The 22,507-nt window shown below is 42.4% G+C and overlaps 1 protein-coding gene across 2 annotated transcripts in view; it reads left to right on the forward strand.

Moving 5' to 3' along the window:
• The window catches only part of LOC148026035 (mediator of RNA polymerase II transcription subunit 7b-like), a 96,852-nt gene that overhangs the window by 16,084 nt on the left and 58,261 nt on the right, over nt 1-22,507 (forward strand). The gene's annotated exons all lie outside the window — the stretch shown is intronic.

Here is a 22,507-nt window from a genome sequence, read left to right on the forward strand (position 1 = left end):
ACTGAAATCAGCAGTGATAATTGAAGATTATTAAGGGATTTCAGGAGCCAGCCCATCCCAAATTGATTTGGGGCAGCACTTGGCCAGCCAAGGATCAAATTGGAGAAGAAGTCCTGGGTGAATCAAGGGGCAAATGACCCAAAAGGCTTACTGGTCATTTATGACAGCAAGAGCAATTGGTTAGCAGGTGGAGATTGAAGAATCTTGAGCTGTATTCCTTCCAATTGAATGAAAGCTAAAGAAATACCGCAAGGGGCGCCAATTTTGGGGCCAACAAGGTGTCTACTGTCCAAGAATGCTATGGTAAAGTGTGTATTTCATTTTATGTGCATTTATTTATTGCTGTAATTAACTCTTAAATCAGGTTATCACCACCAATTCCAAGAAGGAAGACTGGTTTCAGATTGGCTTTCACTCTGCTTTCAAGACAAATTTAGCCCCAAATTTGATATTGACTGGCTAGTAGCTGGCCTCTTGAAGCTTCGTGAAATTCTTTAATTTCAAGTGTTGGAATTCAAGTCTCAGCCTTCAATTTTGACACGTATCCCAAGGTAGTTGTCTAAACCCTAATTTCTATTGTAAATCAGGATTTACAGTAGAGGTTGATTGAGATCTCTTCCTTTGATGACTTAAAAATAAGGGGAGTTGAGAAATTGCTGGAGATTGTGAGAGAAGGATGTAGAGAAAGATGTCTGATTTTCTTCACAAAAACCACCTCCAATTTGTTGCTACCTTGATCTACAGAGTCCAACCTGCAGCCATTTTCAGTTTGGGAGGCCAAAATGGTTGTCACCAGCCTCCAACTATTGTCACCTATATGTTTTGGCCCTTCTAGGGTTGTCACCTGCTGCTATAGGCCTTCAAATAGCTATTTCCAGTTTCTGGGTAGGTCTCCAATGCTACAGCACAGTCTAGTAGCCTCTCCTCCCTCTCCAACAGTCTTGTCCTCTCTCACAATGGTTGGAATAGACTTCTACCAGCCCCCAAAAACGTATTTTCCACTTGCATGGGCAAGTTTTGCCAAGTGGCAACCTTCTGATTCCATTTTTTTGCATTATCCAATTTATTAAGTTAATTGTTAAAATATTGATAAAAAAATTAATATAATAATTATTCAAATATACAAAAAATTAATTTCACTCATGATTGTCAAGTACAAAAAGTATGGTACGGTATGATATGATAAAATACATTACTAAGTGGTATATTAAGATTTTTAAAGGTATGCTATAATAAAAGTACGTTACTATATCTTAAAAGCAACTTAAAATCCAATTCTTTTTTGACAAAATAAGGTAGAAAAATTATTTGAATCTCAAATTACCTAATCCCACGGGAGAATCATATTAGTGTGAGAAACATTTAGTTCATCCTAAAGTGTGTTTCAGATAAGAAAAGAATTATCCATTAAGTTGGTACCTTACGGTACTAATACTTAAGGTAAGGTATAGTATGAGCTCTTCCGTACGTGGTACTAGTGCAACTATGATCTAACTAGCCAATAATTAAATTGTCTAGAGGCCGATTTGTCTCCCAAGTATCCCTAAGCAATTATTGACCTTTAGATTGACATTGATTAAATAATTAATGCCTAGTCTTTAATGGCATCATTGGCTAATAAATTAGTCTAGGCCCAAATCTAACATTAAGTATTGTCTAGTACTTGTCAAGCATAACTTATTACAACTTTTGCCTTTGGCACCAATTGATATCTCTCGGTCTTAGGTTTCACATGATGAAATAATTAACTTGAACCTCAGATATGTAAGTCACCTTTGCACATTTGATTAAGTTTTAATCAAATGCTAATCAAAGCATTAAAATTTAATGTCCTCGTGACAACTAGTATATCCACATTCACATTCTCAAAATCCTTGCAATTTAATCTTTGCATAGCATGATCTCGGATATATTTTTTGTAGAAAAATGAGGGGTTCTTAGTTGCTTTATCAATAATTGCAATATAAAGATGTTTACAAAGTATTTTTAAATCATGCCTATATTTCTCAAGCTCAATATATTCAAAAGTTATGGAACTGAAAATGTTATTTGTATAATTATCAAAAAGTTGTAGTAAGCCATGGTCATTGATATTAAAAATATGACAAACTTTCAAAAACCCATTGACCAATGTTTCCTTTGCTTCATCAATATCAAAAGGTCTAGTAGGGATATGATTGAGACCTGTAGCAAAAAGCTTTCTTAAGAGAATACTATAGATAATATCAAGGTTAGTGGTATGTTTAAAGAAATGCTCTAAACACAAAAAACACAAAACCAATCATATAACAAAGCACAAATTGATAAACATAGAACATAGTTAGGGTTAGGGTAACTTAGAGACACTAAACACAATGAATAGTGAAGTGAATGACCATTCAATATACAATGCTCATGCAGCAAACACACTATGTAGTGAATACTAAACCTTGAACTCTTATATCTTTGGGATCAAGGTAGAGGTTATAAGTTGGAGAGAGTGTCGAACTCTGAAAAGAAACTTGAAATGTAGCAAAGCAGCCTTTGTGTGTCCGTCAATAGTAAATGCAGCCAGAGAGGTGGTATCTGATGCACATAGGCAGAGAGAGAGAGAGAGAGAGAGAGAGAGAGAGAGAGAGAGAGAGAGAGGCACCTGAGGAGAGAAAAATTAGGCGACATCTGGAGATAGTAGACGAATGTACAGGAAGTGTAGGTGACAGTTGGATGAGCGGGAAACTCAGCAAGCGCAAGAACAGGATGATGGTGACAGTGTCTAATTGATGGCGATAGCTCCAGTTGATGAGGTCAGGAGCAAACATAAGCTCCAGACAGCAGGCGATAGCACGAGGTACTAGGCAACAGTTCCTAGATGCTGGTAATAGCTCTAGGAAGTAGGCACAACTCATAGGTGGAGTTAGAGACTAGGATTTAAGTGCTGTTGAGAAACCCTTAACCCTTCACCCGCAATTTGCGTTTTTTCGTTTTTGTATTCAAGGTTTGCAGCCCCAAAAAGGGGGCGCCACCCTAGATTGACTGTGCCTATTTATAGGCCACTCTCATTCATTCCTTATGGTTGATTCATTCAGTCCGTCACCTGTTCTCTCCAGCCTCTCCACTACCCTCACACCCCTTCAGGAGGCCATTGTGGTTCATGGTTGTCTTCATCATCTTCCTTGTGCTATGGCACCCTTGTTTCCTTGTATGACATTCACTCCATGATTCAGAACTTCATCATTCCATTCATCAGAGTTTTTTCTCTCTTCTCTTCTCTTCTCCATGTTCGCCGAGCTCACTCCATGTTCCTCCCCGCAAACCCTATTGTGTCACTGATATGTCATCTTTTGACATGGTATCAGAGCCAGATCTGCTCAAACAGTGGCAAAGATCTTCCACTCCAGTGAAGGCAAAGACCGGTGGCGGGTTTGACATCCACTTCTCTTATTCTTTTGCTGCATCAACATCTCGTTTTTGTAGGTTTTAGGTGTTTTCAGCTTGCTGCCCACACCTCTTTCACAGAGGACATTGCAGTATCAATTGTCCCTTGCTGTCATCTACAGTCGAGCGCGTGTTTTCAGCTTTCCACCTGCAGTTTGCAGCTGTTTACAGCAGAGCGACTATTGCTGATTACTCTCCATTTAGAAAACAATCTCGGTTTTGTCAATTTCAGGTATTTTAGCTTGTTGCCCACACCCCGGACGCGCCAGACGCGGATACCATCGCGGTCCAAGCTGGCCATTGTTGTCTACAATAGTGAGGCACCTGTTTCCAGCCTATCACACATTGTTCAGAGCTGATTTCAACATGCTGACTGCTGCTGCTGGTTTTTCTTGCGTTTTTAGTCTTTCTCTCTCTTACATTGTCATCTACATCAGATTCAACTTTTCTTGGCTACGTTTTTCCACAAAGATCCTCCTCATGAGAGAAGACAAAGACCGGTGGCGGGTTCGGCATCAACATTTGATTTCTCTATCATTTTCGCTACGCATTGGGAGATATCATCCCCCTCCCCCCCCCTCCCCGTGTAGTTTGCCACATCGGTACCATGGCGTCTCCACCAACAGATTGTCCTTCTACTGGGTGCTACTACTGCGGCACGAACGGTCATTCCACCGAAGATTGTGGATATCGACCTTTGCTCTCCACCCCACCGGAGTATATGATTCTTCCACCAGGCACTCCTTGTGCCACCTCTCCTTTCTGGGCCACAGAGATTGTTTTGCATCGGCCATTAGAGTATTATGCTCAAGGTAATAAGCTGTACCCGACACGCACTAAGTCCTTTGGAACACAAGGAGGCTCTAAGACCTTACGAGGCGATAAGCCCTCTTGGAGACTATCCCACTGCATGGAGGTTTCCCACTTCGGGGTATAGTGGCTTCCACGGTTCACATCTCCTTCACAGTCCCCTCTCCTGAGAGCCCGTGATTGTTCCCTACCCTCGGCTCATCTTGAGCCTCCTCCTTCCCCACCCTCTTCTACTCAAGTTTGAGAGGCCGCTTTTGGTACTTTTCGGCTTCTTCTTTCGAGCCCCAGGTACCTTCTTCGGCACGACCGGCGGCAATTCCTTCATCATCAGATGCTTTGCAGTCTGTGAGCCATGAGTGGTTGGATTTCCTTTATCTCTTAGATTGGGATTCAAAGGGGGATTTTCTTACTTCACTCTCAGAGGGGGCTTCTAGTTCTTCTTCGGTTTTAGAGGAGGCTCTTACTTCTACTCCTTCCGATTCAGAGAGGAACCCTATGTGCCATGAAGTTCTTCACACACCATCATCTTTCACTTTTGAGGAGTGGCTTTCCTTTGAGTAGTCATTTCCTCTACTCATACCTAGGATCTAGAGGATCCACCTAGATCGGGGCCCTTGGGTCTTCAGTAGCGACTTGGTGGCTAGACCTTCGTATTCTTTCCAGTATGGAGTCACGGAGCTAGTGGCTTCTTTCTTGAGGTTGAGTTTCAGGTTCTACAGCTCATCCGGTCTCCTAGCTATCTTTAAAGGTCTCCTCTTAGGTGGTATTCTCAGATTACAAGGTGGATCTTCTTTGTCCCTTGGTCAGCATGGAGCCAACTCCCAAGATCGAGTACGGGCATATCCTTATCGTTCTCGACACCACACAAAGTTCGACATTCCTTCTATGCATTGCATGATTTCATCATCTTTGTACTAGGGCGCTTGGGCAAGTGAAGAATTTCGCCACGAGAGACACTGTCCAAGTGACACTTGCTACATGAGCATTCTTCAATATGTAGCATTGTATCTCCACCTCACTATTCTCTTGTTCCCCTTTTTGGGCTTGAGAGGGGGTGTTGAGAAACCCTTCACCCGTAGTTTGCGTTTTTTCGTTTTTGCGTTTTGCGTTTAGAGTTTACAGTTCCAAAAAGGGGCGCTACCCTAGACTGATTGTGCCTATTTATAGGCCACTCTCTTATTCATTCCTTACGGCTAATTCATTCAGTCTGTCACCTCTTCTCTCCAGCCTCTCCACTATTCTCACACCCCTTCAAGAGGCCATTGTGGTTTGTGGTTCGTGGCTGTCTTCATCATCTTTCTTGTGCTACGACACCCTTGTTCCCTTGTATGACATTTACTCCATAATTCAGAACTTCATCATTCCATTCATCAGAGTTTCTTCACTCTTCTCTTCTCTTCTCCATGTTTGCTAAGTTCACTCCGTGTTCCTCCCTGCAAACCCTACTATCTCGCTGGTACGTTGTCTTTTGACAAGTGCCAGATGGTAGCGAACAGCAATGGGAAGCTTTAATCACAATATCCTTCGCAAATGGGGTGTGGGCAACAGAGAGAAAGCTCTTGAAACCTACAAAAACGAGATTGAGGGAGAGTGGTGGGCTGCATACTTGTTACAGAAAGTTTGGGGCACCCAAGTTAGGGTTTAGCATGTGGGACACAATAACTCTCAAGGATTGTGTTTCTTTTTTAAATAATAAGGTTTCTTCATTAATTAAGCGTGTTTTGGGGCTATGTAAGCTAGGCTAATGCAATTTTAGCTCAACACCTTCTCTTAGGTCCAAAATTGAGCTATGTAAAACAAGCCCTTGTGTTGGTTTTTGCTTTTAGCCCTCTTAGGTCTAAAATTGAGTTGTGAAATACAAGCCCTCGTGTTGGTTTTTTCTTTTAGCCCAAGGTGTCCCACCCCTGTTGGTTTTTTCTTTTAGCCCTCTTAGGTCTAAAATTGAGTTGTGAAATACAAGCCCTCGTGTTGGTTTTTTCTTTTAGCCCAAGGTGTCCCACCCCAAAGCAGCCAGGGTGTCAGGAGGATGTGAAATTTTAAGATGCTTTAATCTTGCAAATAACATTTGATTAAGTTATTAATCAAATGTGCAAGGTTGTTTAGCACATGTAATGCACGTGACAATTATTTCATGGTAGTAGGCCAAGGACCTCGAGGATGTAGTGGTTGTTAGAAGCAAAAGTTGTGATAAGTTATGCTAGCTAGGCTTTGGGGTTCAATTGGTGTTAGTTTTGACCCTATGTAACTGGCCTGTTCACTGGGAAGGTCAGTAGTGTACAACCAAAATAAATAAATGCTTTCACCCAATTTAACAGTCGCCCACTTTACCTGAACTTAAAGACACAGAATCAAGAAGAAAAACAAGAAACTAGAATGCTCCTGTTGCCACACAAACACCTGTTGGCCCCTAAGTTAGGCGCCCCTTGCGGTATTTCTTTATTTTTAAAAAGGAGAAAGTACAATGGGCTGTCTTTCACCTATTCTGGGTGAAATTTGGCAGCATAACAGTACAATTACTGACCCAAAACAAGTTGACCAGGTGGGGAAATTGTGCCCAAGTCTGAAACTTCTGGTTGAAGTGCAGAATTGACCATTTCAGCCTGCTGTAATTACTGGTTCAGACCTGTTCTGAAACCTGTTTACAACTCATACTGTTCCCTGTATTGTTCAGCCCACTGTAATTACTGGTTCAGACCTGTTCTGACACCTGTTCTCAGCTCATATTGTTCCCTGCACTGTCTTGCATCATCTGGGCCAAGTGCCCCTTGATTCTGACATCAATTGGGCTCTGAAATAACCTCTGAACAGTCAAGAATCAGAACTGATTTAATGCTGTTTCAGACACTTGCTTGGTGAGGTTGCCACCCTCACCTGTTCTTGCTTGTGGGCAGCAAACAATTGCTCCTGTTCCTGGGGAAAAGATGCTATTGTCTCATGCAAAAACAGCATATTCCACACAGCTGTACCTGAATCAGAAGAAAGGCCCTTGATTCTGCAGCATAACCATATTGTCAGGGAGAGAAAGAGAGAGAGTAGGAAGCAAGCTCAAGCCTCTGTGCATCATAGACAAGGTAGACTAGCTCTCTCTCCATCTGCAGCAATCCATCTCCCTTTCACAAAATGAGCTCCCCATGCATTGAAACTCGTTTTTGTGCTGCCCTCTCTCTCTCTCTCTCTTTTGAGAATTTATGCCCAAATTGTGACACATGGGATACATGTAACAATTTTCTTGTTTAAACCTTTCGGTCTAAAATTCTCCATCCTCGGTTCAAACTTTGATCTTGGCACAGACCAGAGGATTAACCCTTGTACAAAAACGAAGATAATGACGCGAACAGATTCTGGGGTCCAAAAATAGTAACTCCCTAAATTTTAGGAGTTGCTTCCATTGCATTCCCACTAGTCTTTTGACCATCTTTGCAGACTATGGCTACATCCAAATCTGTAATGTAGCTCAATTGAAAGTGAATTTCCACTGATGACCCCACATGGACTAATCTCTTGAAGATTTGTCCATCTTTACTTTGAACTAGTCTCTTCCAGGCTAGTTCTTCAACACACTTGTCCATATACACTTTCACAAGTCTCTTCCAGGCTTGTCAATCTACAGTGCCATCAGTCTCTTCCAGACTTATACTGGACCTTAATTGTCCAGTCTTGACTCACTAGACATTCCTGTCCATTTCACAAACTGGCCATGCAACTCAGGCGTTTAGATTTCAAGAGGGATCCTTCCAAAAAGAAAAACCAAATAAAATATGTAATAAAGAAATCAACAAAAAGGTAATAGTTGTCATAGTCTTGTGACACCCTAGGACAATTATTTGTCCAATAAGTGTCAGTGGTGATACTAGGAACTAGTGTTAATGCTAGTCTAAGGATCAACGGAGATTGGGGACTCTCTAGGTTGCAAATGGCCCAGCCAATCTAATTATGGATGGACACATTTAATTTTGGGTAGGGACATAAGGGCTGAAATTATTTTTTAGGATTATTTATTATTAAAAATTAATTAAATGGTTGGATAATGTTGAAAAATGGGTTTAGAAGGTTGCTACTTAGCGAAAATGCTGAAATCTGAGAAAACATTTTTGGGAGCTGGGTCTCAACCATTCAGTTGGTTTATAGCTTGAGAGAGAGAGAGAGAGAGAGAGAGAGAGAGAGAGAGAGAGAGTTATATTAACGTCTTCTAAAGACCAAAACTGGTCTATGAGAAATTGTGATACAACTGATGAGGTCCAGCTATCCAAAATAAAAGTGCTGAATGAAAAGCTAAAAACTGGAAACTGAAAATACGGTGCTGTGAGTGTGATAAGTGTTGTGTATGTGTATGTGCGTATGTAGCTTTGGTACTCCAGATAATGGCTACAAAAGGGGAACAAATGTCTGCTGTGATAGGGGAACAACTGTGGGCTGTGATAAAGTGGTGCGATGTGTATATGTAACAGATGCAGGGAGATATACTATCCTGGGATGTAGTAGCAGTCATCGAAGTCGCTAATAGCAGGTGATCCCTCCTGGATGCAGGATGTGGTACATCGGCGGTGGAGAAAGAGCAAACTGGAGATCTGAGATCCAATGTGTCGAGTGTCGTCGGATCTCAGTCTACTGTTGATGTAGATCAAGAATCCTCCGGATCTCCTGTCGGTGTGGCTGTGGGGTCCGAAACCCACGGATCCTCGTGCGGCGTCGGGTACGCTGGTCCTCAGCCTGCTGTAGTATGAGCCCGGAGGTCTGGCTGGAGGCTGGTACAGTAGCTCTCACTCTGTCTGTTTGAAAGAACTGTGTAATAGTCGTCTGGGTGGGCCCCTCTCTGACTGGGACCCGCTGTGTGCTCTGCTCTCTGATGTGCCATGCCTCTCTCAGAAAATGGCCAAATGATCTCTGATCCATATCAGTCATACATCCCTGAAGTGAGCTGCTCAATGTGTATCTAGATCTCAACTCTGAGTATGCCGGGCATCTGAGAACAAAATGCTTCTCACTCTCCACCTCTGATCTGCAAAGGGGGCATATTCTCTCCTCCCGTGGGATGCCACTGGCTCTGCTACTCTCAATCATAAGCTGATGTGATGATACCTTGAGCTGTCCAATAAGAACTCTCAATCGTTGTGGCATATAGATCTGCATATATCTCGGAATCTCTATGAATCCCTGCTCTGATATGCTCAAGAACTGTGTATAATGATGTGCCATCTTTGATGGCAGTGGCTGTGCAGGGCTGACCCATGTCCTCTGTATATAAATATGCCATATCTCCTGTCTGATGACTCTGTTCCTTTTAGAGAGAGAGAGAGGGTGTAAGTGGGAGCTTGAGTATCATATAGAAGAGGTGGGAGTCTATCAATGTCCAGCCCATGTCTATCAAACCAAGCTCTAGTCTATGCATACCATGATGTGGTATCCCCCGCTCGAGCCATCTCCTGAGATGCTATATATGCTCTGTATGCAATGCGATCTCTGTCCATATCCTGAAATCTGTGTAGGAAGCAGACTGTCTGAAATAATGCCTGGACTAGCATGGGCGGTGTGGCAAGCTCTGCTTGCACAATGTCATGTGGAACTGAGGCCTTGCTGCGAATTAATCTAGATATCATGATCACCTGAGGTCTCTCCATCAATGTCCATACATAATCGGCAAGGCTTGGCCCCCATATAGCTGCTCCATACATCAGTGCTGGAGTGACTAGAGAGAGAGAGAGAGAGAGAGAGAGAGAGAGAGAGAGAGCTGCTGGTCCGCACCACATGCCAGTTCGTTCATGGATTATGGGAAATATGTCCTCTATGCCCTCTTTGCGTTGAGATTGTTCTTGCCTATTTCATTTCCTTAGATGGACGACCCTGTGGCATATATGGCGTACTCACAATGCCTTTATTTTTGATTCAGCATCGGGCATCCATGGGCATATGGCCCGTGTGTGTGGATTAGTGTTATGGCAAATGTCTTCTATGATGTCACTTGACCTGGTTCTTCCGGATACTGCTGCTCCTTGGCTGGTGATTGTTCGCTCTACTCCAACTGTTCCTTCTGTGTGATTTATTAGTACTGTTCATGTAATTGGTTGTTCTGGTTGTTTTGAGAGCTTGCAAGCCTCATGTAAATATTAGATAGAGAGAGAGTGAGAGAGGCAAAGTATGTTGACGTGATGGTTTGATGTAATAGAAAGTAAGAGATACAAAGAGAATGTTGACTTGATGGTCTCATGTAATACTACTTAATTCAATTATCTTTACAAAAAAAAAGAGAGGGAGCTGCTGGTCCATTTTTTGATCAGAGAACAGCAATTTGTTGCAAAAGACAATCATTTGGGGGCCTTAGCAGGCAGGGGACAGCACAGAGACACCTTCTAGAGGCTGCCAACATCATTGCTAATCAGGTGACAGCATTTTGGAGGTGCTTGGCGGTAGGTGACTGCATTAAATGGAGGCTGGAGTAGGTAGTAGGCAGATTATAGGGTTTTCTTGCAAAGAAAATCAGATTTCTTTCTCTCATCTTCTCTAGTAATTTCTCAAAAGATCTTAGCATTTCTCAGCCGTTTGGAGTAGATCTCAGCCATATTCAGCGGATAGTAGGAGGATTTTTGTTGTGAACCCTAAATTTATGTAGAAATTAGGGTTTGACAGCCACCTCGGGACCTGTGCCAATATGAGAAGGCATCATACACTAAATTCAGCACTTGAAATCTGTGTAATTGTCAAGGAATTTGGATGCCAGCCCATTCATTCTAAATTGGGGCAGCATTTGGTCAGCTTGTGGTTCCAATTGTGCAAATCTTGGGTGAAAACTCAAAGGGCAAATGGCCCGAATTGCCTGCTGATTGTTTTAGCAAGGGGCTTTTGAAATAGCAAAGGAGATTGTGGAATCTTAGCTTGTACTCATTCCATTAGCAATCAAATTTAAAGAAATACTGGAAGGGGTGCTAGTTTTGGGGCCAACAAGGTGTCCAATGTCCAAGATTATTAAGGTAAATTGTGCATTTCAATTTATGTTTGTTTTCTGATTGCTGTAATTAAGTGCTTAATCGGGAAATTACTACTCTCTCCAAGAAGGAAGACTGGTTTCATGGTTCCATTGCCAGGACACCACTCAATCCCTTGATTTGGTGGGCTTATTAGCAATCAAAGTTAAAGAAATATTGGAAGGGGTGCTAGTTTTGGGGCCAACAGGGTGTCCAATGTCCAAGATTATTAAGGTAAATTGTGCATTTCAATTTATGTTTGTTTGCTGATTGCTGTAATTAAGTGCTTAATCAAGAAATTACCACTCTCTCCAAGAAGAAAGGTTGGTTTCATGGTTCCATTGTCGGGACACCACTCAATCCCTTGATTTGGTGGGCTCGAGTAACCTAATTGTAAGCCAAAGCTTTGTGCTAGTGCTGATTTTTGCTCTCACCTGAGAAATTGCAGCAATATGTCTTCATACAGTGAGATGGAATCAAGTAGTGATGATTGTTAGAGATTGGCATTCCTTGGATAGGCAGCTCCAGTTCTAAGCAATTTTTTACAGTTGTACCAGACAGTCCACATGGCAGACAATCTGTCCAGCAGGTGGCAGGGAACACAAGTGCCATGTGGCATAGTCGGACAGTTAGGTCGGTCTATACAAGTCGGACAACAGCTGTACAATTGGCTGCATTTAATGTAGCCGACCTACATTATTTGTTTTTTTTTTTGCTGGCTATTTATTGGCCCGAGTCTCCACACACTTCCTTGGTTTTGATCTTAGGTTTCTAGGCTGTTGATCGTGGAGATTGTCCTCAGGGTTGATAGAGTGTGAGATCTTCGAGGTGGAGACATACATAGACATACTCTTTGCACCTGTGTACATATTTGCATCCTTATACAACATTCTTCATTGCAGAGTTTCTGTGTTCCAGACGTCCTAGGCCTTGACACAGACACCGACGACACCTTCATAGGCGGATACAGGGGATTATTGCTCAGGCTAGGGCTAGGCCCTCCATACCCATATGAGATTTTACCATTTGGAGCTCATTGTTACTAGATAGAGCTCTATGTTTACACACAACCATCTTATTTTGCTTTGTGCTATATATTTTGCCTAGATAGTTGTACCATCATACACATGATTGTAACTCATGGTCTCATAGGTCATTGTGGCCTTTTGTAGACATTAATATATCATTTCTCATCTCTCTCCTCTCTCTGTTCACTCTTTGTCTTGGTCATACGCTTCTGCACTGCTGACATGGTATTAGAGCATTGAAGGACTGACCAAGGGGGACCTACTTGAAGAGGAGATTTTAGTGCGACACAAGACTGTGCTTTCAATGTTCAAGGGCGAGTAGGAGGGCTGTGCATCAGAACAGGGCTGAGGTGAGCGTGGGTGTGCGAGAAAGGTGTTAGAGCTGGACATTTCTTGGATAGGCAGGAGTAGCAGGTACAACAGGCGACGGGTGCAACAGGAGTGCCATGTGGCAGTCGACGTGTCAGGCAAATGATAGATCGCAATTGAACAGCTGGTTGGATAGATTTGTTGTCTTGTCGGCTGCATTTAATGCAGCTGACCTGGTATTTTTGGCATTTTCTTGCTGGCCTATTTATTGGCCTCGATTTTTGTAGTCTTCTTTAGTTGTGCTCCTAGTTTTTAGGTTGCGAACCGTGGAGACTGCCCTCGGGGCTGACGGAGGTTGAGATCTTTGAGGTGGAGACACAGACATTCTCTCTACACTCATGTATATTTCTGCATCCTTATATAGCATTCTTCACTGCAGATTTTCTGCGTTTCACTCTCTTTCTCTCTCTTCTCTTTTTGTTCACTCTTTGTCTTGGTCATTCGCTTCTGCATTGCTTCACTTTGACGTGGCATTAGAGCATTGAAGGATTGACCTAGGGTGGAGCCATCTGAAGAGGAGGTTTCAGTGTGACACAAGGCTATGTTTTCAGCGTTTAAGGGCGAGCAAGAGGGTTGCACATTAGAACAAGGATGAGGTGAGCGTGGGTGTGCAAGAAAGGAGAAGATTTGTTGAAGCTAGTGTTGGTTTTTGCTGTTAGAGAAGGAAGAAGGCTGCATTTTTGGCCTTCAAGTGTAGATTTTACCTTTTCATTGACTCCGGTGGTGAAGAAGGAGTAAGAACAATAGTTAAGAGCCCTAGCGGGCTGTATTCTCATAGTCAAAGGGGGTTGCTTTTTGTGTCTTGTGTAGGCATTGTAGGTGAAGATGTCTTCTGAGGCCGAGATAGAGTTTTAGGTAATCATGGCCCGTCTTACCAGCTCTTCCATTATATCAAAAGCTCGATGGTGAGAATTGCTGTATTTGGCGGGTCATGATGCTTGCCATTTTGGAGTCCTATGATTTGGTGGAGCTTGTTATGGAGGCTATTTATCGTCATTCTTCGCGAGATGAGTCTAGACTCTCTTCGAGTGATAAGGTGGAGTTGGCAAAGGCTCAGGATCATTGGGATAAACTCAATGCTTCCATCTGCTCTTTTTAATTTCTCTCATGTACTACAGCTGTTATCTCTTATATTGAGCATTTGACGGTGGCCCAGGAGATATGGATGGAGCTTGATCAGATGTACAATCGTATGACTTTCATGAAGTGAGTTTCTTTGGAAGTGTAGATGAGGACCATGAGTATTAACAAGTCATCTTCTGCGTGGGAGTATATTAACAAGCTAAGGCAGCTTCAAATGTAGGTATAAAAGGTAGGGAAGGTGATTGTTGGTCAATTCTCTTAGAAGGGGAAGGACCAAAAGAAAGAGGAGGATAAATCCAAGAAGGACAAAGAAAAGGAGTCCACTTGTCGCATCCATGGCAAGATACATCATTGGAAGAAGGATTTCCCCGATAAGGAGGAATCTTCAAAGGGTTCCGGGGTGGTGGCTGTTGCCTCATCAGCTGCTTTTCTCCACTTGGAGGTGGTTGAGGATTCGACACTGACGGCTTCTGATGCTTCGTTGATGGGTCCATACACTCGAGAGTGGATTGTTGCCAGTGGTACCTCATGGCACATGACTCCTTCAGCAAGTGTTGCTCATTTGCAGCCTTCGCATGGCCAGATTTTCATTGGTGGCAGTTTATCTATTCCTATATAAGGACTGGGATACATGCATCTTATTCCAAATAGGTGCCCATACATCTGAGGTGCTTTATGTGCTAGCCTTGGGATACCATCTACTTTCGGTGCACTAGATTTGTGCCCCAGCCTCTTGGTTAAATTTGATGTGGATTCTTTTCAGATTCTTGATTGTGGATTGAGACAAGTTCTTTCTTTAGGATATGAGGAGAATGGAGTTTATAAGTTGCGGTCTTCTTCTGCCTTGACTTCTCTTCTTCTTACCTCCCAAAACCAATCTAAGCTTTGGCATGCTCGGTTTAGCCACCTTAACTATGATTATCTTCGGAAGGCATCCAAGAGACAGCTTGTTTGAGGTTTGTTGGATATCGTGGTGAGCTAGTAGCCTTGTGTATCCTGTATCTGTGGGAAGCAGCCTCGTGATATTGTTCCCAACAAGGCTTCTAGGTGATATTTAGCTCCCTTGGAGCTTGTTTCTACTGATCTTTGTGGAATAATAAGGATGGATTCCCTTAGAAGGAGCTTGTATTTCATGCTAATTGTGGATGATTACAGTAGGATAACATGGGCTTATTTCTTGAAGTTGAAGTTGGAGACATTCTCAAACTTTAAGGATTGGTTGCTCTTTGAGGAGAATCGATCAGGCCGGCAGCTGAAGACTTTACTATCGGATAAGGGCGAAGAATTTGTTTCTAATGAGCTTGCTCTTTTTTGTGAAGATTGTGGTATTTACTAGTGCTAGAGGGGGCACAGTCACCATTAGTGACAACTCTACCATTCCCCTCCGAGGAGTGGGGACTATTCCTCTATTACCAAATATGCAGTCTTCTTTGATCAAAGTTCTCTATATATCGGATTCAAGTTTTAATCTATTGTCTGTTTATGGTCTTACATGGCTTGGTACTCGTGTGGTCTTTACATAGGATATGATGATAGTGGAGAATGCTTCTTTAGGCGCCGTTCTTTGGACATGATCTTAGGAGGGTGGGCTTTACATGCTCACAGCCTTAGTTGTGAGGTATTCCCACGAGCTTGGGTTGCTTTGGCATGCTCGTTATGGTCATCTTCATTTTGATGTGATTCGATAGGCTTCTTGGAAGAAGATGGTGGAGGGGCTTCTTGATTTGCCTCCTATTCACTCTTTGTGCCCCAATTGTTTGTAGGGCAAGCAACATAGGCAGCCACATCCCTAGGTTGCCACTAGGAGGGCTTCTATCTTGCTTGAGTTGGTTCACAACGACATTTGCGGACGTATAGGCAGGGCCTCCCTTGGGAAGGCCAAGTATTTGATACTGATTATAGACGACTTCAATAGATATGTGTGGCCTTACCTTTTGGAGTACAAGAGCGAGGTGTACTTCCATTTCTGCGAGTGGAAGGCGTTTGTGGAGACACAGACCACTTTCAAAGTTCGTGGCGTATGAGCAGATCATGGTGGCAAGTTTACTTCTAACCTCTTTTCTTCGTTTTTCAGGGATCATAGCATTCGGGTGGAGTATATATCCGAACACACCTTTGGAGAATGGTGTGGTGGATCATGCGAATTGGACCATGCTAGAGATGGCCTGAGCATCAGGGTCTTCCTCATACCCTTTGGGGTGAGGCGGTGGCTACTACGGTTCATATCTAAAACCGCTCCTTGACTTCTGTATTATAGGACATGACTCCTTACAAGGCTTTCTTTGTTAGTCAAAAGCCTTCCGTGTCTCATTTTCGCGTCTTTGGTTGTGATGCTTTTATTCATGTGGACAAGAAGAAGAGACAGACGAAGTTTGAATCGAAGTCAAGGAAGCTCATCTTTGTGGGCTACAACACTACCATGAAGAGCTATCGACTGTACGATCCGATGACACGGAAGCTTGAGCAAAGTAGGGATGTGATCTTTGATGAGGCTTCAGTCTCTAAGGATCCGAATGATGGTTCTATTGCATGTGATTCTTCATCATTGATTGACTCTCCCCCACCCTCTGTCCCTCTTCGCTGCTCCAGGTTGCCTCTTTGCATCCCTTTTTCGTCTTCGGTTCCTCTCCCTTGTTGAGCTAAAACACACTTTACAGCTGATTAGCATTTTTAAACAGCCCCAAAATATGCTTAATTAATGAAAAACATAAATTTGGTGAGCGATTCGAGAGAGTTTTAGTGGTCCTCCAAAACCCTAATTTTTTGGGGCACCCTTCAACATCTATAAATAATAGGCTGCTCTCTGTGTTTGAGTTTTGAGTTTTTGTGTTTTGGGTTTTGTTGCATTTAGGATTTGAGTTTTGCTCGTCTCTATCTGAGTCTTTGTATTTTAGTCTTGGTTGTATATGCTGTGTTTTCTCAGTGTAAACCCTAGCATTTCTTCACATGGTATCAGAGCCAATGCTCTTCTAAAGAGTATACTGTTGTGATTGTGGACGCTAGTCTTGGTGCAAGATTCACATGCAAGTCGATTTTGACTCAATGTCTTGGGCACCTGCTTTAGATCCTATGATGCCATATGAGGCTTCTCTATCATTGGAGGCTTTGAGAAGGCATTATGGTTTCAAGGAGGAGATAGACACACCTTAACCTTTATCATCTTCTTCTTCTCATTTTGGCATCTTATAGATGAAGAGTTCGAGGAGTACTTGGCGCATCACGTACAACCAGCTATGGAGGAGAGAAAAGAGAGATAATGAGAGTGTGTTGAAGCAAAAGAGTAGCGTGTACTTGTTGAACTAAAAGAATGAGAATGAAAGGTACAAGATAGGTCGAAGATAGACCTAGCTCTAACTCAACTCGAGTTAAGTGACTCTAACTCTAACTCTAAGAGTGGTGACACAACTTATAACTTGAGTTGCGTACACACTACGAACTAAAAAAGAACTAAAGACTAAAACATTAGGCACTGCTCGTAGAATTGGCAAATTCTAACATCCCCTTACAATGCCAACGTGGTAAAGTACAGGAATGATCGAGATCACCAAATGGTAGCAAGTTTAAGGACTTGTAAAAAGCCTCAAACTTCTCATGAGGTAGCGCCTTGGTGAAAATGTATGCAACATTTGCTTGTGTAGGAACATACATCAAGCTAATTTCTCCTGTATAGCATCTCTCTTTGACATAATGGTAATGCACCTCAACATGTTTTGTGCGAGCACTCTGACTATTAGAAAGAATGGGTGTATGACTCTCCAATGGTAAATGTAGATGAGCCAACAATTTGTGCAACCATACACATTCCACTGTTGCCATGAAGGTTGTCCTGCCTCACGGGACAAGGTAGCCATTGTAGGTTGTTTCTTGCTTAGCCGCGAAATGCATGGACGGCCTAGAAAGAAATAGTGTTCACTAGTAGACTACCTAGTGTTTGCATCACCAGCCCAATTTGAATCACTGTAAGTGTGTAATTGCAAGTCGTCCCTTGGGAAATAATAATGCATGTGAGTGAGTACCTTGCAAGTATTTGAAGATTCACTTAATAACTTGCCAATGTGTAGTCCGTAGGCTTTACATATACTGGCTCACTTGAGATACTGCATACTGAATGTCAGGGTGTGTGTTGCAAAGATAAATAAGACAGCCAACAACCTGGCTGGAAATTGCAATATCAAACATATTTTCACCATCATGCATAGACAACTTTAAGCCTGGCTTCATAGGAGTGCACATAGGTTTGCAATCTTGTATATTAAACCTATGTAAGAGCTTATCCTCATATTGTGACTGTGACATGATCATACCATGTTGATTTTGGGTAAAGTGAATCCCCAAATAATAGTGTAGACAGCCCATATGTGACAGCAAATGCATGTTTTAATTCAACCTTGAAATCTAGAATTTTTGCTTTGGAAGGTTTAGTGAGCAGCATGTCATCTACATAAAGAATGATAATCAGCAAGTCCCCCCTTCATTCTTAATGTATAGAGTGGGACCAATTGGACCTGTTTTGAATCCTTTGCTGGCCAAATATGCATTAATTTTGGAGTACTATGCACGAGAAGCCTGTTTAAGACCATAAAGAGCTTTGTTTAGCTTGCATAACATGTGCTCTTTCACCTTAACCACAAACCTTGGAGGTTGTGACACAAACATTCTCATGTAAATCCCCATTCAAGAATGTTGTCTTAATGTCCAACTGATGTACCTTCCAACCATCATCTGCAACCATAGCAATAACACATCCTACTGTACTCATACATGATGTAGAAGCAAAAGTCTCTTCATAATTTATGCCCTTTTTCTATGCATAGCCTTTGGCTACCAACCGTGCTTTGTACTTGCCAATGGTACCATCAGCCTTGCGTTTGAGTTTAAAAACCCATTTTGTGCCAATGGCCTTCTTGCCAAGTAGTAAATCCACAAGATCCCATGTAGAGTTAGTGGCAATAAAGTCTAACTCATCTTGCATGGCTTGCATCCAATGTACATCTTATTGAGCTTCACCCAAGGAAGTAGACTCATCATCATCCAACAGTGAGCTCATAGATACATACTCACCAGAATCATCTACTTCGGTAAAATCAACCAAATGGGCTCCCCCTGCATCATGTGCTGCATGTCTAGCAGCCCTTGTAGTGTGTTAAGCTAAAGAAGCATCCATTTTACTCTCTTGGTGAGTTTGTAACAGCTATCTCGGGATTGTTTTTGCTCATTTATAGCAGCCCTTTGATGCTGTACCTGCATCTTCCACTATATGTGGCAAACCATCATCAATACCTTGCTGTTTACAAGCATATGGTGCAGCAATAGCTTGCTATATTATGTCTCTCTAGCCATTTACAATAGGCATGCACTCCAAAGAAAGTGGCAAGAGACCCTCAAAGACATCACCAATGTCATGGGCGGTTGGCATTTGAAACTGATCATGTGAAAATGTATCACTTTCAGCAAATATTACACCTCTATTGACAAAAACTTTCTTTGTGTGCGGGTCATACAAGCAAGAGCCCTTGCTTTCTGAACTGTAGCTAGTAAATATACATTTCACAACTTTGTCATCAAGCTTCCCACGAAGCTCTTTCAGAACTTGTACATAGGCTATGCAATCAAACACTTGAAAGTAGTCAACCTCGGGTTTCTTGCCATGCTAAGCTTCAAATGGGGTGATCGTCTTTAGCACCTTAGGGGGTGCATGATTCAACACATAATTTGCACAGAAAGCCTTCTAACCGAAATTTATGAGGTAACCCCTTACTTTTGAGCATACAATGAGTCATCTCCATAAGATTGTGATTCTTCCTTCCAACAATACCATTGTGCTGAGGAGTCGTTCTAAGAGTGGCTTGATGCATAATGCCATGATTAAGCAAATATGTCTCAAAAGCACGAGACATGTACTTCTGCTCTCTATTCGTGTGAAGTGTTTGCACTTTCAAGCTAGTTGCAGCTTCAAGCTTTGCAATAAGATGTTTAAAATGCATAAATACATCAGATTTTGCTTTCAGCCCATACATCCATGTATACCAAGAGTAGTTATCAATAATTGTAACAAAGTAAAGATGACCTCCAAGTGCGCACGTCCTCATGGCACCACAAACATCAGAGTGAATAAGCTGCAATTTCCGGACAGCAGGCACTGCACCATCCTTTTCGAAGGCAAATCTATGCGTCTTGCCCAAAATACATCCCTATCATGCATGAGGAGGTGGAACCTCCACTAGAGGGAATGCACCTACCATATGATACCTCTGAAAGGTCATCAAACTTCCAAAACTCATATGCCCATAGTAGCATGCCATAGCTTCTCATTCTGCGTAGCGGGCGATAAGAATAGTGACTGCCAGAGCATCATGAGATTGTGCATCATAGGTATCCAACAAAAACAAACCCTTACACAGGGTCCCAAATAGCTTGAATGCATAATCCATCTCCTTGTCTTTGACAATGCATTTGTCATTCTCAAAGATGACCTGAAAGCCATACTTTGTTAAAAACAGAGATAGACAACGAGTTCTTTGTAATGCCAATCACAAACAAGACATCTAGAAGCATGAAGTTAGAACCATTTGCATCGGTAAAAGTGAGTGTCCCAATGCCACAAACATCATAATTGTTGTTGTTCGCACATGTAGCACGCTTCTCGGCAGGGCTGAATGAATGCAAAGAGGAGAATAGACACTTCCTAGAAGTAATGTTCTTTGAAGCTCCATTTCTAATCGCCTTTCTTTCCTCTTCTAGATTTGCTACCACTTCTTCTACTGGTCTACCGTGAACTACTATCCTAGTCAACAAGTCGTACTCATTGACTAACTCTTGCACTAAGACTGGGAATTCTTCCAAGTCCAGTCGGTCCTCTCCTTGTCTCCCTCGTGATCCTGACATTGCTCCCACTTCCAGCTCCACAAGGTCGTCGATCAATGTGAGTAGCTCCGGCAGTGTCCGATCCTCTATGTTATCGCCTTCTGGATCTTCATGTCCTCTTAGGGTCCCACTGATGGGGCTCTCAGGCACCCAACTATGTTTTGGGATCTTCTCCTAATAGTGGGTTCCTTGATGTTATTATGTCTCCTGATGAGTTCCTTGTTATTGAAAGCAGTTGTCAATCTTATTCACAAGTTGTGCTTCATGCTTTCTAGTGCTCAGTGTGAAAACAAGCTTTTTCTTTCTTTTTTAGTGCACCTTTGGTGATAAAATCAAAAGTGAGGTGCGGATGCAAGAAATGCTCAATGCAAACTCCACTCTTCCCCTCACGTTCGTAGCTTGATATGGGTCTAAGCGTAGGTTTTGGCTGATCTAAGGTCTTATTGAAAGTCCATGCTATGTTCTCTATTCTGCTTAAAAATACCATGTTTGCTATGTTTCAGCAGCATTAAATGCTGAATCAACCATTGCAAGTCAGAAATGTATAGTCCTCGACAATTGGCTGAAGCATCACCATTATTAGATTTGTTGGCTGATGTCTCTCGGACAGCCAAACCGAAGACTTTTTTTTTCTCTTTGGCTAATCTCTTATGGTATTCATCAATATAGTGACCTGGCTTCTTGCAATAGTGACATTTTTCCTTCTTTTTAGACTTTTCTATATCTTGAACAACCTTATTTGATGACTGTCCAACATCACCCTTTTGCTGATCTTTTGCATTTTGGTTGACTTTTCCTTTGCCTTTGAACTTGGAAAGCATAGCCACATCTCTTGAATGCAATGCAACATTCTTTTGAGTCCGTTCCTCTTGCAATAATAGGCTTTCCAACCCCACAAATGTAAGGGGTTGCTGCCTCCCCTCAAAGATGAACATCAAGGATGTATGGAAACCAAGGTACAACTATGGAAGAGAGTTCAGTGTGATGCTTACCAAATTCAGCATCGTGAATGATTTTATCCACATTGAGCAGCTGCTTGTGCAAATCTTGTATGTGAGTAAGGTAAACTATCATGCTATCATCCTCATCCATGTTCACATTGGCCAACCCTCAACGGAGATAAGGTATTCTGGTCTTGTTACGTGCTGCAAACATACACTCAACTATATTGACAAGGCAATCAAAGAAAGTGCTTGTGCATTTTTTGAGTCCCATCTCCTCAGATCCTCAGTAGGAGGGAGAGGAGGAGCAGCACCAACAATAGCTTGTCCTCCAGTGTTACGTTGAGGTGTTTGAGGTGCAAGACCTCCTGGTCATTGCAAATCACCTGTAACATAGTTCCACAAGTCCTTCGCTACAAGAAGGTTGTGGACCATAGAACTCCACAGTGGGTAGTTTGATCCATCAAGTTTGTCCTCTTGAGTGAGGACACCAAGGATGTTGCTCTGATCATTAGTCCCCTGACATGCCATGTTGTTTCTAATGGACAAAAATCTGCAATGGAATGCTTCTGTGTTGAAGTGTAGATTCTACTTCTTAGAGTATAAAAAATCCCCTTAGGATTATGCAACAAGTACCAAATTGTCACACAAATGCCAAAGTGTGCCCAATTAGTGGTACGACATCCACCCCCTTCTTTTCAACTCTGATCGGCTAAGAGAAAGTGTAGGGCAGTCAAGGCTATAATCCAAAGGTGGAAGACGGTCAATATCCAAACCATGTAGGCTCATCCAAATAGCTATATGTGAAAACCAACAGTTCTTTTCGCCTCCTGCTGCTAGTTGTGTAGATGAGGTTAGTGCCAATCTAGAGTATCTATGGTGTGGAAGTTCCCATAGTCTATGCCAAAAGGTCATTGCCCTGAAGAGTGGCTCTGTAACTATAGGTGTTGCCCCTAGCTTTGCTATGACAATGGGATGTGGGGTGGAGGGCTTACTCCTAATCATGCGTGCTATCATCATGATCAATGGCCTCCATGGT

This window comes from Lygodium microphyllum, chromosome 14 (genome assembly GCF_053477565.2).
Source record: "Lygodium microphyllum isolate KBCC chromosome 14, Lygodium_microphyllum_v1.1.10, whole genome shotgun sequence".
In the NCBI taxonomy this organism is placed as follows: Eukaryota; Viridiplantae; Streptophyta; class Polypodiopsida; order Schizaeales; family Lygodiaceae; genus Lygodium; species Lygodium microphyllum.